The sequence below is a fragment of the Pan troglodytes genome, chromosome 21 (assembly GCF_028858775.2).
Source record: "Pan troglodytes isolate AG18354 chromosome 21, NHGRI_mPanTro3-v2.0_pri, whole genome shotgun sequence".
NCBI lineage: Eukaryota > Metazoa > Chordata > Mammalia > Primates > Hominidae > Pan > Pan troglodytes.
Window position 1 is genome coordinate 48885433 of NC_072419.2, and position 15297 is coordinate 48900729.

General features: G+C 39.0%; 1 protein-coding gene and 1 long non-coding RNA gene across 14 annotated transcripts in view; one reads left to right on the forward strand and one right to left on the reverse strand.

Annotated features, from left to right (window-relative positions):
• PTPRT (protein tyrosine phosphatase receptor type T) overlaps positions 1-15297 on the reverse strand; it is a 1128501-nt gene that overhangs the window by 559655 nt on the left and 553549 nt on the right. The window lies entirely within an intron of this gene.
• On the forward strand, positions 4426-8092 carry LOC107970029 (uncharacterized). Its single transcript, XR_001712246.3, has 2 exons — positions 4426-4515; positions 7937-8092. It is a non-coding gene; the product is annotated as an uncharacterized LOC107970029 (long non-coding RNA).

Consider the following 15297-nt stretch of genomic DNA (forward strand, 5'->3'; position numbering starts at 1 on the left):
GGATGTCTGTCCTATTCAGTTGCATGTTTCCAAAATTTGCTCAATAACAACCAAAGGGAACTGTTTTGCAAGCATAGAAAATCAGTTCTTCAGTACACTACTAAATGCAGCAAGTTACCCTCCTTTTTTCTACATTGCCCTCTTCACTTTTTAGCTTCTAGACTTCTCATCCTGCCTTGACCAGCCCCAGCCAGGCCTCTTTAGTCGCAAGATTCCAAGAAGTCAGAGAGGACCTACATTCACAGGGCCTGAGCCAGCTCGGAGAAACGGGCCCCCTGGGAGTAGCCACAGAGGGTCAGGTGGAATCCATCATGGTGCATCAGGGCTGAGACTTGAATCTGTACAATAGCCCAGGCCATGGGAGGCCTTCCTAAGGCCCGACTTGACCACTAAGGATCTGTTACTTCTTGGGTCCCCAGTCTAGCAGTGAGAGTGAAGGAAATTCTCAGGTCCCTTGGCCAAAACCTCAACTCTCTGCCTTCAGAATATGAGCTTAATGAGAATTCCCTGGATGAGAACCACTGTCATTCATTTAAATCACAGCTACACATTACCATGAAGCCTTATCACACTGGGCCGCTCTGATCTCCTTCTGTAAATGGTCATCAATTTCTGTATCTTTTACTTTTTTGTGTCTGAATAATGAACATACTGCTGAAAGCAATGCCCGGGATGACCGGGCACATCTAGGAGATTCTAAAAGTGTGAGTTTCAGATTTTTGACACGATTTTATTTTCTTCATGCTTAAACTCTCATAAAATTCTGGATCCATTTAATCATACTACCTAATCATATGTTTATCATGAAAAGTAGCACTAATGTGGTAGGCAGACTGTTTTTTCATGTTTCTTTCTTTCTTTCTCTTTTATTTTATTTTTTATTTTTTGTAAGAGATAGGGTCTCTTTCACCTAGGCTAGAGCTTATTGCAGCCTCACACACCTGGGATGAAACAACCCTCTTGCCTCAACCTCCCATGCCCATGTAGCTGGGACTACAGGTATATGCTACCACACCCAGCTAATTTTTTAAATTTTTTTGTAGAGATGAGGTCTCACTGTGTTACCTAGGTTGGTCTGGAACTCCTGGCATCAAGCAATCTTTCTGCCTTGGCCTCCCAAAGCACTGGGGTTACAGGCATGAGCCACCATGCCTGGCCCCATGTCCTGTTTCTAAACTAATAATTAGCAAGGTAAGGCAAAAACGGTCCTTTTACCTGTATTTGAGCTCACATCTACAGAGGCTTCAACAGAACAATTCCATGTCCTATTTTTGGAAGAAAGCTCCAATTTCTAGCCCTAGTTTTCAGTGTTGTGGAGTAGTTTTATTTCCTGTCTTTCATATTTTTTAAAAAAAAGAGCTTCTCCAACATTTTAGTTGCAATCTGAGACAGTCTGTTTCAGAGACAAAATTTTACAGCCAGATGCTCCAGTGTGAGCCACTGCAGTTTGTTTCTAAGGATGATCAGTAACGAATGGGGAATGCTTGTCATTTGCTCAAATATTGTGAAGTCTTGTCTTTTCTTGGGCACATGCACACTTTTATAGGCAAGGTTTCATCCATCCGTAATGCCTGCTGGGACAACTGGGAGAACAGGTCAGTCATTTGCAGAAACAGACCTAAAACCCTAAGGCCTAGGAGCCATCACAGCCCCCACCCCATCTGGACATTAACAAGACACACAGGGTGGGGAAAGAAGGTAAATGGGAGTGCAATGGAGTCAGGAGATAGGCAACTCTGGGCCTCCACTTCCGTGGGGGATTTTAATAATTTCCCTGGAGTCACAGTGGGTTGTTATAAGGAGGCAGAGGGAAGGTAGGATGGTTCTGATACAGAAAATAGCTCCTCGGTGGGACAGGGGAGATGACAGCAGAGAAGATTTCAACCACCTTTTTTTTGTGATGCCACAAGTCTCTGCAGCTCACCTGTATAGCGCTATTGCTCTATTCCATGTGACAAAACATGAGTCACCTGCTCAATTAGTTTCATTCAGTCCATTATCCCTATAGCTAGGGAGAGCTCTCTCCCATAAACTGGCAAATCATTGTTCAATATATTTAATCTTAATATGGTTGATCCTTCCTTTTCTTTCTTTTTACCTCTCTTCCTCTCACCATCCTTCTGATTCATCCATCCACCTATCTATCCATCCATTTACCTGAAGGTATATTGACCATCTACTTTGTGTCAGGTACTATTCCAAGCACTTAATATACCATATCTGATTAAATTTTAACAATACCCTGGAAGTTAGCTCTTAATATTCTTTATGAATATTATATGAGGTTTAGAGAGGTTATGTGTCTTGTCCAAGATTCAGCAAAATTCAGCCCATGGGCTAAATTCAACATATTTTTGTAAATAAAGTTTAGTTGGAACATATCCATGCCCATTTGTTTACTTATGACACAATTTCAGCAGAGTGGAGTAGTTACAACAGAGACCATTTGGTCCACAAATGCTAACATATTTACTAACTGGCCCTTAACTGAAAAAGTTTGCCAACCCCTGTTCTTGCCCAATAATACTTAGCAAGAAAGTAGCAGAGTCAAAGATTCAAACCCAGATCTATTTACCTCAAAAAGGCCATAATTCTTCAATGCTGTGTCATGCAACAGAAGTATGTGAGTTTTGTCTACATGACTTCTTGACACCTAGGGTGAGAAGGCCAGGCTAGATCTATGGTAAGAGGAACAGATCTGACATATATTACTTAGTAAGTAGCCAATTACTGTGGAAGACTCTCTTCATTTGTAAGAAAAGCCAATGAGGATGCTTTTTTTTTTTTCCTGGTGAAATAATTATAGAGACGAGTGTTGATGCATGTTTTGACTTTGCTGCAAAAGTAGTTCTGTCTTCTCCAGTTTAAGTAATTACATTAGTTTCTAAATAGAGCAGATGGAACTATAGTTGTCAAAGAATGCAAAGATCAGTCAACTGCATTTATGGTGTGACATTCTAAGCAGAGATACCGCAAAGTATCTTGTGCACAACCAACTAGGTGAGTGCTATTGAGCACCTGTGAGCCAGAAGAAAACAAGAGAAAAATGTGGCTAAATGGAAATGGAAATTTCTACACAATGGGATCTGGTGGCAAACACTTTTTCTACCATAATGCCCCAACAATTGCTTGTTTTCTAATGTTGCCTGGTTGGGGGAAGATATATTCTGAGTGTTCCTCCAAACTTGTAGAACTCAATTTTTCTGGGGGAGAGGGTTGTCCTAAGATGGTCTGCTTGGTACTCAGAGTGCAAAGATGCCTCCTGCAAGAAGCAAGCAGCTTATGAAGGAAGCAATGACTTAAAGCAGACACGTTACCTCTAAAGAACAGGGAGAAGATCAAATCCAGAACCAGGCAGTAGTAATAAGGGAACTGACCTGGCAATAGGCCAAGGATCCAAAGGACATGGGAACCAGGCATGATTCAAAACAGCCACTGCTGAACACCTACACCAATGGGGGGAAAAATGATACTCTTAGCATTAGAGTCCACAACTGCTACAGAGTCTCAGCTGTGATTTCTACTGCCGGGTGTCCCCAGAGAAGTCCACATCCCAACCCCTGAGACCTGTGAATATGTTACCTTACTTAGCAAAAGGGACTTTGCAGATATAATTAAGCTAAAGATCTTGAGATGGGGAGATTATTCTTCATTTTTTGGGTGGGCTCAGTGTAATCACAAGTGTCCTTGCAAATGAAAGTGGGAGGTAAGAGGGTCAGAGTCAGAGAGAGGTGTCAAGATGCTACACTGCTACCTTTGAAGATAGAGGAAGGGGCCATGAGCCAAGCAGTGCAGACAGCTTCTAGGAGCTGGAAAAAGTCAGCCGACAGATTCTGTCCTAGAACCTCTAGAAGCAACACATCCAGGCAACACCTTGATTTTAGCCCAGTGAAACCCATTTCAGACATCTGACTCCCAGAAGGCCAGAAGATGACAAATTTGTGTGGTTTTAAGCCACTATGTCTTTGGTAATTTGTTATAGCAGCAATGATAAACTAATACAACAGCCCTGACTTGGGGGGAGGGTAAAGGAAAGAGCCACACACCACCACCCTCTCACCATGGGAGGAATAGTTGAAATGAACACATGACTTCAGGTCCCCAACAAAGAGCTGAATGGGTTTCAGGCTAGCTTGCTAATTCATTCATCAATTCTCAGCTCTGGTGTTGCTTGATTCAGAAGGTAAAGACAATTTTTAAATTTCCTTAGTTTCAAAACTTAATTCATCCAATGCATTTAATTTAAAATCATACATTATTTATCCACAAATCTTGATCCACAGGGAAAGAAACAGAAATATTTGCTGGACAGGTGGCATGGAAACAAAGGGTTATTAGCGATTGCCATGCAGGCCTAAGTGAATTCACAATGACCATCATGACATCATGTCTGTTGTTACTATCAAGAGCGTTGCTCTTGGATAAGTATCAATAACCTCAGAACTATGGAAAGAACCATGTGTGGAGTTTGGCACCACAGATATTCTCTGAGTGATTGAAGTCTCTTCTACCATGGTGAGTGGTACCATGGAAGTAATCTTGTCCCCAGGCCTCCTAAGCTTACTTATGATGAAGTGATGAGACTCTTACCCAAGAAACCATTACAGAAAAAAAAATCCTCGCCTAATAAAATTGTGCCAGTGAACAAACTCTCAGATATATGGCCATATTGACAAGATCTGCAATGGTATCAAAAGAGGTCAAGCTAATAACCTGAGGAAACAGGAAGAAAACTCCAATTGTCTTATACAGAAGGTCTACAATCAATAGGATGAAGTCTAACACTGGCGAGAGTGGGGTGAGATGGATGAACTTCTCTACCACCTGGTGATGAAATACATTGGGATTCTATGAAAAAGCATTTTTTTCTAAATTCAATTTCCATATTAATTTTAGAGCTATATGTAATTAGTTAAAAATGTTCCTGAAGACTTAAATCAAGATAATCTTTTAGAAGTAACAAAATGATCTACACATGAAAATACTCAATTCAGCTTCACATATTGCCACATGTTATGTTCCCTGAGAAGCAGACTCTGAGAGTTTAGCATGTAGAATGTTTTAAGTGGTTTCCTTGGGGTCAACAGCTATGCAGAATAGGGGAAGTTAGCAGGAATGGGGCAGAAATAGAAGTCAAGCTGTGAGGTAGGCCCAATAACATCTTCAGCTAACCTGCTGGAGAGCTCTAAGGCTGGAATGTGAGTGGTCCTGTTTTGGGGATGAAATGGTAAAACATTTAAACTCTTGATTCTCTGAGTCAGTGAACATTGGCTGCCCCAGGAAGGAGCCCAATCTTGGGCAAGGCAACTCTCTAAAGCTGAGGGGATTCTTGAAGAAGCTTGTGTAAATGAATGAATGAATGAATGCAAGCTTGTGCAAGGTTAACCCAGTGGACTTGGGGTACTCAAACTCTGCACATTTTAAAGAGAAGACTGGCCCCTTGACCATCCTGGGAGATAACCTATAAGCCTTTGGAATACCTAGCCTGATACAAATGTCTTTTTGTATCTGGGGTCTTGGGATATGCCAGATAGTTTATGCAAACAATGTGATTTATGGTGAATGCCTGTTTTTGTTCACCTGGGGCCCTGGTCATGCTGTATTGGTTGGACGCCGGAGACTGAGCAGTCATGGAGGTACCCCAGGCCTATGTGACTAGCCCCCAGTAGAAACCCTAGAGACCAAAGCTCAGGTGAGCTTCCTTGTTGGCAATCCTTCCTATGCATTGTCACACACTGTTGCTGAGAGGATGAAGCATTGCTGGCACAACCCCAAGATCACACATGCTTTCTCCTATGCTGTTTTTGTTGTTGTTGTTTTTTTTTTTGTTTTTCAGATGGAGTCTCACTGTGTCGCCCAGGCTGCAGTGCAGTGGTGTGATCTTGGCTCACTGCAATCTCTGCCTCCTGCATTCCAGCGATTCTCCTGCCTCAGCCTCCTTAATAACTGGGATTATAGGCCTGGCTAATTTTTGCATTTTTAGTAGAGATGGGATTTCACCGTATTGGTTAGGCTGGTCTCGAACTCCTGACTTTGTGACCCACTCACCTCGACCTCCCAAAGTGCTGGGATTACAGGCGTGAGCCACCACACCCGGCCACTATCCTATGCTTCTTTTAAAACCAGCCCTTCGCTGTTAATCTGTATTCTTTTACCATATTATCTATATTTACTATATTTACTAATTTTTACTATATTACTAATTTTATATATGATACTAAATTTATGTAATATTACTAATTTTACTATATTTTACTATATTTACTAATATTTACTATATTAATATATATCTTTTACTGTATTAAACTGGAACATGAGTATAGCAGCTTTCCTGAGTTCTGTGAGTCCTTTTATAAATCATCAAGCCTAAGGATGGTCTCGGGGACCCCTGACATAGGGCCAGCACTTGCCTGCTAGCTGTAGTCTCAGCAGCTAGGGTAACAAATCCTTTCTTGAAGGGATATCCAGGTGGCACATCACAGTATGTACCTATAAAAGCTAGAAACAAGTGAAATATTCCTAAATAGGACATCTATTTGGCAAAGTAGAAGTTAGGAAGTACCCAGCCAAGCTCTGCCTCATGGAATAAGAGTGCTTTTTGAGAATGATTCCAATATCTATCTTCATTTGCTATACATATGGAGAAAACAGTCTTCTCAGTTTGGGGAGAAACTCTGAATTATTCTTAAAGAATCTCTGGTTATCCCCTCTAGCTTACACTGAACATTCTAGGTCCTTGAGAAGATCTTCATTTCAAAGGCGATAGAAACCATCTGAAATTGATTCATTGGAAAATGTATATGCTATTAACACCAGAGAGCAGAAGTAGACTGGCTAAAATATAGCAACTTGAAATATATTTTATGTACTGGAATTTGATCAAATAGATGGATAACTTCTGGAACGATGACAGCAAACAATCTTTGGAAAAACACACGACTGTGCTTGGAGAACGGTATCATAGTTTTTAAGAAATGTACACTGCATAGCTAGATAGCATAGCAGTGTCCGTTTAAACCCCAATCTAACACTTCGTTGTAAGTTGACAGTAGGAGAAAATGGTTATTAGAATATGGTTTGACAGGCCAGGAGCTATGGCTCACACCTGTAATCCCAGCACTTTGGGAGGCTGAGGCAGGAAGATCACTTGAGGCCAGGAGTTCGAGACAGTGCAAAACCTCATTGTCTTTACTTCAAATACAAAAATTAGCTGAGTGTGGTAGCACATGCCTGTAATCCCAGCTACCCTGGTGGCTGAGGCACGAGAATTGCTTGTACCTGGGAGGTGGAGGTCACAGTGAGCTGTAATTACACCACTGCCCTCCAGCCTGGGCAACAGAGTAAGACTCTGAAAATATATATATATATAAAATATATATTATATATATATAATATATTATATATAATTGTATTATAATAATATATTATAATAATACAATTATAATATATAATATATAATATATATAATATATTATATATAATTGTATTATTATAATATATTATAATTGTATTATTATAATATATTATTATAATACAATTATATATAATATATTATATTATATATAATATAATAATATATTATATTATATATAATATATAAATATATATAAATATATCAAGTAACCCATCAAACCATATATATAATATTATATATAATTATATATAATATATTACATTATATATAATATAATAATATAATTATATTATATATAATTATATATAATATTATATATATGGTTTGATGGGTTACTTGATAACTGCCAATTCAGTCTTGAGATGAGGAACAAAACTGAAATATGAAACATGACTGGTCTGGTAGACCACAGGACTGCTTCTGGTCCACTGACTGTGAACGTTAATGATGTGTGTTCATTGCTGGGTTGAGGTAAGTATGAGTTGGTGCACTACCCCCTATTTCTCTCTTTCCTTGTCACAGAGGCCTTGAAAGCTCCATGATAGAGATGACAGAGCTATAAGATGAAAGCAGCCCAAATCCCTGAGTCACCAATGTTTGAAGAAGAGCTTCCCAGGAGAGGTACCAGACCCACATGAGACTTCACATGATTATAAAATGAACTTCTATTGTGTTGAATCTCTGAACTTCAGGGTTGTTTTGCAGCACAGACTACATTATAGCGACAAGTAGAGGAAGGTACAGGCATGCTAATTTCATTTTAAAATTAATCAAGGATTGTCAATGGAAAATAAAGATTTCAGATTCCTTGCACCTTAAAAAAGACGAAAAATATGTCTTTTTTCTTCCCCAACCCCTGCTTATGTGAAGCATTATAGTCTAATAGCTGGCATTTTAGAGAGATGAAAAAGATGAGTTTGCTTCAAAATGTATATATGACCAGACTGTAAATTCACATGCAATGCAGTCTGCTTTGGGAGTTAAACATATTATTTAAACAAATCATTATAACTTGACTTATTATACCTCAATTTGATTATAAAACAGACATTAAAGTGAAATCTAAGGTAAGTCTTTTTTATTTCCAGTTCCAAAGCCATTTCCATTTCTTACTTATCTTTGAATCCTCAGCCCCAAGCACAGTGCCTGAAACACAGCAGGTATCCACAATCTTTGGATGACTGAATGAAAAGGAAAGTTTAAAGTCAATTACCTTTAATCTTGCTTGTGGTTTAATTTCTCAGAGCTAATTTGAACACTAGATGGAGAAATACTGAAAAAAAATATTTTTCGGAAAGGCAAGCATCCTCTTGGTCTGAGAGGTTTCATAACAAGTTAATTTTATTTTAAATCAGTATGAATGGATGGATGATAAACTTTGGAAAGTCACACTTAGAACTACATTGAAAACAAATGAATGTGTCCCCAGATGAAAAATAATAACTATGTAAATAAAATTTGAAATAACCACTTGATAGCAAAGAGAACTCCAGTATCAAGAAATATTTTAAATTCCATGCAATGGTTAATTATATTCCTGAAATCTATGCACAAAAGGGCAAAATTGAAGAAAAAAAAGAATATAGGTTAAGATGAAATTCGTGAACAGGAACCTGAAAAATATAATAGGCAACAACGTGCTGCATTTCAATATTTAAGAGGCTTTAACATCCATATTTTTCTCCAATGTGCAATTACATGAACTTATAATCCTTGAAAAATTGTTATTATTTTTGTTGCTAAAACTGCTTGTAATAGGAGTCACAGGTATGTGTAGTAATATGCTCAGATGATTACATTTGAACAAATACCATGGTAATAATTCTCATATTTGGAAATGCTAGAATCTGAATTACACATACAGTTAGTGGCATCTCTTTTTTGAAGGCTTAGATTTTATTTTATTTTTTGTTTTAAGACCAAGTAAAAACCCAACTTTCAGCTAATGGAATTCTAGGTCTAGTTGTTAGAACGAGATCCAGATGGAGTTCAAAACACCTGCTGAATAGTATCTGTAAACTGCCAGCTTGATATCGTCACCAAGAATTCTGCGAGCTGAGTGTCCACATTGGAATCTTAAGGACTTGCATACAGTGTAGTTATATATAACTCATAAGAACTAATTATTAACTACTAGACTGTGAGGACTCTTTCTTTGGCTTTTAAGGAAAGTCACTGAGTTAATGCTGAATATATTTCTAAAAAAATGTACTTATGAAATTAATAGAGTTGACCGACAATTTGAATAATATTAGGCTACAGTAACCTCGAACTTGATTACTCTTATACATGGTAAAACAATCCAGAAATCCTGGGGAAGGGTTGTTCATTATGGCTGCATGGAGGTTGCCCAAGCCCTGGCATTCTTTTATAGTTTCAAGGGAGGGCAAAAGTCTGAAGTGGGTAGGGACTGAGCCACACTTAATAATTTAAGCTTAGTATCATGGAACAATTCACACCTGTTACATACAAGTTAAATAACCTTCATGCTGTGTTGCAAACTGCTCTTCCTGCTGTACTTCAAACAGATAGAATCATTTTACAAAATAAAATTACCAAAATGGGGATATACTTCATAAAACTGTTCAAGGGAGAAGCAAACCTTTGGTGAAGAGTGTGATATAATCACCAATGGCTTTAAGAATGCCATTGGGAGGATTTTAAAATGGAGATGGGCCAGATGCAGTGGCTCACACCTGTAATCCCAACACTTTGGAGGCTGAGGTGGGGGCATCACTTGAGATCAGGAGTTTGAGACCAGCCTGGCCAACATGGTAAAACACTGTCTCTACTAAAAATACAAAAATTAGCTGGGCATGGTGGCGCATGCTTGTAATCTTAGCTACTCAGGAGGCTGAGGCAGGAGAATTGCTTGAGTTCAGGAGGTGGAGGTTGCAGTGAGCCGAGATCACACCACTGCACTCCAGCCTGGGTGACAGAGTGAGACTCCAACTCAAAAATAATTAATTAATTAATTAATCAATTAATTAAAATAAAACGGAGATGAAGGATGGAAGTGATGGTGAGATGTGCAAGTTCCAGCATGTGTGGATCTGATGGCTTTTGAAAGTATCAACTGTAGGGATTCTCTCATATTCTTACAGGAACCTAACAGTGTTGATATATATGATGAAATATAGCACTCAAACCTTCATGGAAGATGGTGCCTCTGACTCTGGAGGGATACAATGAGGAGAGAGAGCACATAGCCATAGTCGAGGTCTCCAAGTCTATCATGCATCAGCATCACCAAGAGGGTTTCCTAAGATTTCGACTGCTGGATGCCACCCCTAGAGTTTCTGATTCCATAGGTTTAAGTGAGGACCTAATAATTTGCATTTTCAACAAGTTCTCAGGTTATTCTGACACTGCTGGTCAGGGAACTATGCTTTGAGAACTACTGGTCTAGGTGTTTCACTTAGAAGCCAGAATGGTTCACCCCTGTTTCCTTCTCACTGGGCTAAAAATCCAAAGTCCTAACCATTGCCAGCAAGGATCTACGTGATCTGGGCCTTAACAATCTTTCTGACATCATCTCCTGCCAGTCTCCTTGTTGCTAGCACCACTCAAGGCTCATTGTCCTCCTTGCTGATCCTTACATATGCCAAGCTTGTTCCCCCCTCACATCCTTTGCAATTGCTGCTTGCTCCCTCAATCCAGAATGCTGTTCCTGCAGATCTTCAAAGGGCTTGCTATCTCACTTCATTCAGTCCTTTGTGCAGAGAAGCTTTCCATAACCATCCTACTTAAAATCGCTCTTCTCCACAGTTCCCCTTTCATTACTGTCTGTCCCTTCCCTGAAAATTTTTCACATCATTTTCACCTGAAAGTAATATTTATTTACTGATTGTCAGCTCCTCTAAGAACAGGGACTTGGTTTGATTCACTGCTGAGTTCCCAGTGCATAAGATAGTATCTGACACACAGTAGGCATTCAATACAAATTTGTTAAAGAAAAGGATAAATAATTGATTGAATAAATAATTTTAAGAAAGAGCAACTGCAAATATACTAGCCAGCCTCCAAACTGACAAAGCTAAGAGGGTAAAGGTCTGAGATTTAAAAATCAAACTTGCATCTATGAAAACACTCTATAAATAAGAATGTACACTATATGAGAGAATTTCTGTTATACATAAAGAAGGGTGAATTGTATCTACTCACAGGAGCCAATTGTGCACATCTCTTCCCAACCCAATATTCAATAACTTTACACTGATAGGGAGAAATCAGTCACAGTGGGAATATTTACACCCAGGAAATTGGCAAACATTACAATTCAAGGCTTATTTTTATCAGCACACTACTGATTCTATCCATAGATAAACACATTCCATTACTCAGTCTGATAGCCTCACCCATGTACCTGTCACCCAGACCAGAGGTGAGACAGGTTTGTTGCCAATTAAAGGAGGGAAAATGGGACATCTCAGTATAACAGATTGGGATAGACTGGGAAGCTTATCTAAATCTTACTTCAGGATGTCCATTTAGCGGGGCTGAACATCTACTCTGCCCTGCCTGAGCAGTCGAAACATAAAACAGGTGGACATGGGGATGTGTGCTTTTGAAGATACTCACCCTTCGCTCCTGCTCTACATGTATTATGGGGAAACTGATCCTAACCCTGAGTCTATGGATAGAATATATGACTCATATTATTCAAGTCTAAAGTTGGGCCCAACAATGGATTTTCAGTTACACAAGTCCATAAAATCTCCCTCTGTCTTACTTATGACTAAATGAATCCTGACTATGCTGTGCTTTTTTAAAAGCAGGATGTAAAATAGTACAAACCCAAGTTTGAGCACAAGTAAATCAAATACATATTCAAGCCACAAGTGACAGAATGGAATAAGCACCGAACCAATAAAATTTATTTTTTTTTGTTGGTAGTTGTATGAATCTATTCTTTGTCTAAACATTTTTGCTTAAATTTTAGTCACATTGTTTCTGCAATTAAAAAATCCATAATATATAGGTTGAATTTCAATTTTCTTCTCTGTTTATAAACTGTTTTCCCACACATTAGAAAGATGTCTAAGATAAACCCATGAATTAATGGAGAATGAAAATGGCAGAGCCAATTTAAATACCACATATTTAAACAAACACTAGAAAAAAAAATCTCTTGCAACAGAGATTGCTATAGCACATTAATTATAAGGTTTCAGATAGATTTTTGTAACTCAAACATAAATTTTAAAGAACCTTCCCATTTGTTTCTTTAAGTTATTAATGTCTCCAATAGAAGGACAAGTTGACCTTTAAATCTGAACCAGCTCAGAAAAAGGCCCAAATGCACACTTGACCTCTTCTACAAGGAGCCTATTTTAGTCACAATATAATTTTACCCTCTCACAGGTGCTCTCTAGCAGCCTGACAGTGGCATTTACATTTTTTTTAAAATAAGCTAAGAAATAATAGAACAAGGAACACTGGTAGTCACTTGCTTTAATTGTAACTTTGGGCCTCTGTTCTGTCTTATCACCCATTTTAGCTGACGAATGCACTTCCTCGTTCCCTGTTTTCCTTGTGGTAAAGTAAGAAACTCGAATTTGAAACCAGAGCCCTGAGTCTCCTATGCCCTGGCCATCCACTGCCTTTGCATGCAGCCTCTGTTCTGGCCCTCAATCTGCTCTCTCCGCAATTCCCAGAGCATTCCTTGGGTCTCAACTCTAAGGAAGCATCTTCCTTTCACGAATCATTTTGTAGGGGACACAGGAGGGTACATTCCCCCAGCACAGCCTACAGCATTTCACTAAAAAGCGCCCAGAGAACTTTCCCTAATGTCTCCTCCTTAGCCCACAGTCTTCTGGGCTTTCCAAGCTTTCCCACTTTTTCTCTTCTTGATGTCCTTGTCTCTGTTATATTGCTCCTAAATTTCAGGACACTAGGAGACACAAACCAATCAAAAGATTTCACATGCTCTTTTAGGTATTATAATTCAGTGTTTACAAATTATCTAGACATTAATTAGATCCCTCTCTTCTACCTTCCTGGTAATCTTACTCCATTCTTTCCAGGCACCTGTCTTTTTAGTCTGGCCATGGCCCGTCAGCATTTCAAATTGTCTACGCCGCTTCTGCTTTACAAAATAACCGGAAAATCCCTCTCCCCCCAACCCGAATGAAGCTGGGAATTTTAACCTGCCATCTGTCAGCAGCTATGGACCTATATGATATCTCCTTTTGACAGCCAAACATCATAAAAGTGTTGTCTACACAGATGGAGTTCATTCTTTACCTGCTACAATCTGGTTTCTGCCCATACCACACCTCTGTACCTGCCCTCACCAAGTCTAACAAGTTCTTAATCAAATGGGCATGTTGCACCTTGTGTTACTTGAACCAACGTGAAGTGTAAATCCCACACATTAGAATATTAGAGATTTCATAAGCACCAGTAAATTTTATTTTTTTATTGGTAGTTATATGAATCTATTCTTTGTCTATACATTTTTGCTTACATTTTAGTCACATTGTTTGATATAAAGAGTGTAACACTAGTTACCATTCACTGGGAACTTCATTCACTGGGCACCAATCTTTAAGTATAGAGACTTCTTTAAAAAAAAAATTTTTTTTTTTTTTGAGACAGAGTCTTGCTTTGTTGCCCAGGCTGGATGGAAGTGGCATGATCTTGGCTCACTGCAACCTTTGGGTTCAAGTGATTCTCGTGCCTCAGGTTCCCGAGTAGATGGGATTAGAGGTGTGCATTACCATGCCCAGCTAATTTTTTTATTTTTAGCAGAGATAGGTTTTCACCATGTTGGCCAGGCTGGTCTCGAACTCCTGACCACCGTCTCAGCCTCCCAAAGTGCTAGGATTACCTGCCATGCCACCCAGCGAGAATCTTCTTTAATTGAAAATAAGCATTGGGAAAAAAATGTCTAGAGATGTTTGAAATTAGTGGAAGACTTAAATCTACATTGAGGATCACCATTCAGCTTGCCTGGGCTGCCTCTGTGTCAGTCAGATTTTGCTTTCTAGCTGGAAACCACCCTTACTCCATCTGGGAATTTGAAATGTGGATTGTTCCTCGGGCCCCACCATTAATGACAACACAAACACATATTTTTACATGATTTTAATCATTGTGTATGTTCAATGGTGTCTCCTGACTTATTTATTTAGCATTATATCATAAGCATGTTTAAGGTTGCCCAATAGCATCTATAATTACCATTTTAATTGCTGCATAATATTCCACTAAGTGGATGGTCATGATTTACTAAACCATTACCATAGTGTTGGAAATTAAGGTTGCTTCCAATTTTTGCTACCATAAATTGCCCTGCATATAGCATTTTCCCAGGTTTGAATTAATTCTTTATGATAATTTCTCCAGCATTGATTGCTGGTTTAAAGAGCATGAGCCATTTTTAAGACCTTTCATACACATTTCCTATTCCTTCCAAAAGGACTGTGCTAATCTGTCACTAGCAATGTGTGAGAGGCCTTCCTAAGGGTAATTGCATGAACTGATAAAGTGTGCACTGAGAACAGCATGGAACCCTGGATGAATAAGCAGCAGTGAGAGCTGAGAGTATAGGATATATTGAAGAATTATAGGTCTGCAAGAATTGTCTTTGATGGGGGCTTTATACATTCTCTCTGTCTCCTCGCTCCCTCGCCTGAAAATCATTTACAGAGTCATTAATGAGGGTCTCTATCATAGGTCAGGCATCAGCTTTTCTATAAACCAAAGCCTACAGACTTTGGAAAAGTCCCTCTAAGTCTGTGATCCACACAAACACTGTGAGTATACTTTGCCATCATTGGGAGCCAGATTAAGGCTGAATGTAATTCTTTCCAGTGGACCCAGAGAACTTGCAAATGGCTTGGATGAGCCATTTATGACTGATATTCCCCTGAAAAGAA